This window comes from Myotis brandtii, unplaced genomic scaffold (genome assembly GCF_000412655.1).
Source record: "Myotis brandtii unplaced genomic scaffold, ASM41265v1 scaffold410, whole genome shotgun sequence".
NCBI classification, from domain to species: domain Eukaryota; kingdom Metazoa; phylum Chordata; class Mammalia; order Chiroptera; family Vespertilionidae; genus Myotis; species Myotis brandtii.
The window spans coordinates 1,411,636-1,414,400 of record NW_005365764.1 but is presented as its reverse complement, the minus strand read 5'-3'; positions in this window follow the sequence as shown (position 1 = coordinate 1,414,400).

Sequence of the window (2,765 nt, the reverse complement as noted above, 5' to 3'; positions counted from 1 at the left end):
CTTGATTCTCTCTCTTCATTGATGTTTCTCTCTCTCCCTCTCCCTCTCCCTTCCTCTCTGAAATCAATAAAACTATATTTAAAAAATAATAATAAAATACTTCTGGATAAAGAATGAATTGAATGAATGAATGAGTGAATGAGCCCATACCTGTGGCTTCCTCTCCTGGACTCTACGTTCCTTGGGGACAGGGACAAGGTGGGCTTATGCTCAGGAAAAGCCGGGGTCTCTGGGAGCTTGGAGGAAGGACATGTAACCAAGACAAGGTGGGTGCCAGGGAAGTGCTGTCTCACTTGAGACCTGACAGCGGAGGGGTAGGGGCAGGAAGCAGGCAGGGAAGGCATTCTGGGAACGCCATGCCGTGAGCAAAGGCCAGGGCCATGAGCGCAGGGCACTTCTGGGCAGAGAAGAAGGCCAGTGTGATGGAGCCGGGAGGGCCGAAGACAAGAGGGGCGCGCAGCAGGGCCACACCAGGTCGGGCCTTGTGACCAGGTGAAGGAGTCTGGGCCACATCCCGCAGGCCCTGGGAACATCTGCTGGGCTTTGACAGGGGATGATGGCTGCTGGGGGCACAGCAGGTGGGCAGGACCAGCAGGGGCCAGTGCCCGCTAGGAGGCGGCGGCAGAATTCCAGGGGAGCCGGAGGGCGGCCCGATTTACAGCTTCTCCTTCCTCCGCCCAGAGAGTCTGGGCTCCCAGGTCGTAACCTCTGGGGACCCTTGGGGCTTGTTCTGTCTTGTCTTCTGCTTCCAGATGGGAGCACTGAGGCCCAGAGTGGGGGAGGGCCTTGCCCAAGGAGCTGGGGTGAGGAGCCAGGCCCCAGGTCTGGAGCAGGGAAGGGTGGGGGTAAGGGTCCATTAGGAGGCCCTGCTCAGGCCACAGGCAAGACCAGGGCCTTTAGAACTGTCCAGACCTGGGGGCTGAGGATGAAATAATCCTTCTAAGTAGTGGGGGTGGGGAGCCACTGGAGGACAAGGCTCGATGGGACCCCAAGCCCACTGCGCCCCCAGCCCTGGTGGACGTCCGCCAGCCTCGCTGGCTTCAAAGAGGCAGCCTGAGTCATAAAGCAATAATGTGATTACTCCAACTGCAGGTGGGGCCGGCCATGGCCACCCTCCGAGCACCTCCATGCGCCCGGCACTGTTGCGTTGAGCACACATGATAACCCTGCGAGGAGACGGGGTTATTGACCCAGCTCACAGATAAAGAAACAGAGGCACCGACCAGTGACAGAACTGTATTAGCTCTGAGTGTGAGGCAGGATTTGAATCCGAGAGGCCTGGCCCCCGAGCCATCTCTCAACACGGTGGGGCCGGCACAGGTGATGCCAAGTGAAGAGTCGGGCAGGTCTGGGTTCAATCTCTCAAATTAACTGACCCTGAGCCAGAGGTTCCGCCTCTCTGAGCCTCAGTTTCCTCTCCTCCCTTCCCAGAACACGGGGAAGAGGATGAGTCCACTCCACGGGGGCTGTGAAGACACAGGAGGTGTCTCTAAAGTGCGGGAACAGAGGGGCCTCCGGGACCAGCGGCCCAGCAGCCAGCTTGGCCTTTCCCGGCCTCTGCACGTCGCCTGCACCCACTCTCCCTGGCACATTCAGTCTCTGCCCCACGCCCATTTGCATGCCAAGCTGCCCGCACTGGCAGGTGAGCCAGGCCCGCCTCCCGCCCTCCCCCTCCTGTGCACGGTGGTGGGGGAAAGGGCTAGAGCCTGGGGCTGTCCTGGTGGGGGATGGGCAGGGGCTGGGGCTGGGGTTGGGGGGAAGTGGGCGCTGGGCACAAAGGGTGGCCATCCTCTCTCAGGGCCCGAGAGTTCTGGAAAAGGGAGCAAAGCCTCCTCCTCTCATTCCTCCAGCCCGCTTCCTCAGCCCTCGCTCCATGAAGGTATTTAACGAGCAAACACACGCTTAAAGAGAAGGCCTGATTCTGGGAAAACTCTGGCTCTTCTGAGATGCCAATCAGCAATTCCCTCTTTCACATCCCCTGATTGGCCTTGGTTTGATATTGGCTTCAACCCTCAACTTCCTCATCTGTAAAATGGGGGTAAGACTTTTTTCCTGGATGGTGGTGAGGCTGCCTTCCAGCTGGGCCTCAACTTCCTCATCTGTAAAATGGGGGTGAGACTCCGTCCTGGGTGGTGAGGCTTCTATGAGAGCACACAGGGTGCTCCTGTTTTAACTCAACAGGATATTCCTCATCTGTAAAATGGGGGTGAGACTCCGTCCTGGATGGTGGTGAGGCTTCCATGCGAGCACACACGGTGCTGCTGTTTTAACTCAACCGGATGTTCTCCTGCCTTCAGCTCTCAGTCTGAAGTTCCCCCCTTTTGAGCACCTGGGGAGGCCGGGGACCTGCACCCCCAGCTCCTGGGGGTATGGGTGGGAGCAGAACCTGGGCGCCCCAACTCCTGCCTCTGTGCGTCCTTGAGGTGGCAGCGCCGAGATACCATCTCCCCTCCCGAGAGCCCAGAGGAATTTGGACAGCAAAGAAAAAACAAACCCAGCCTAATGTTTTTCATTTTTGCCCTGAACAATGCCCGTTTCTCGGCTGATTGTTAAGCAAATATTGCAGGAGGCGGGCCCCATAGCTGACGCAGGCTGCGGATAATATCAGAGCCACAGCCCCGGGGCCTGGGGCCCTGCCACCCCCAGACGGTGCCCAGGACTCCGGCTGCCACTGTTGGCCTTTCCCAAATCTCACACCTGTGGGGAGGGGGCTTCTGGGCCCGGGTTCCAGGGATTCCTGACTCAGAAGAAGCAGTTCTGCCCGA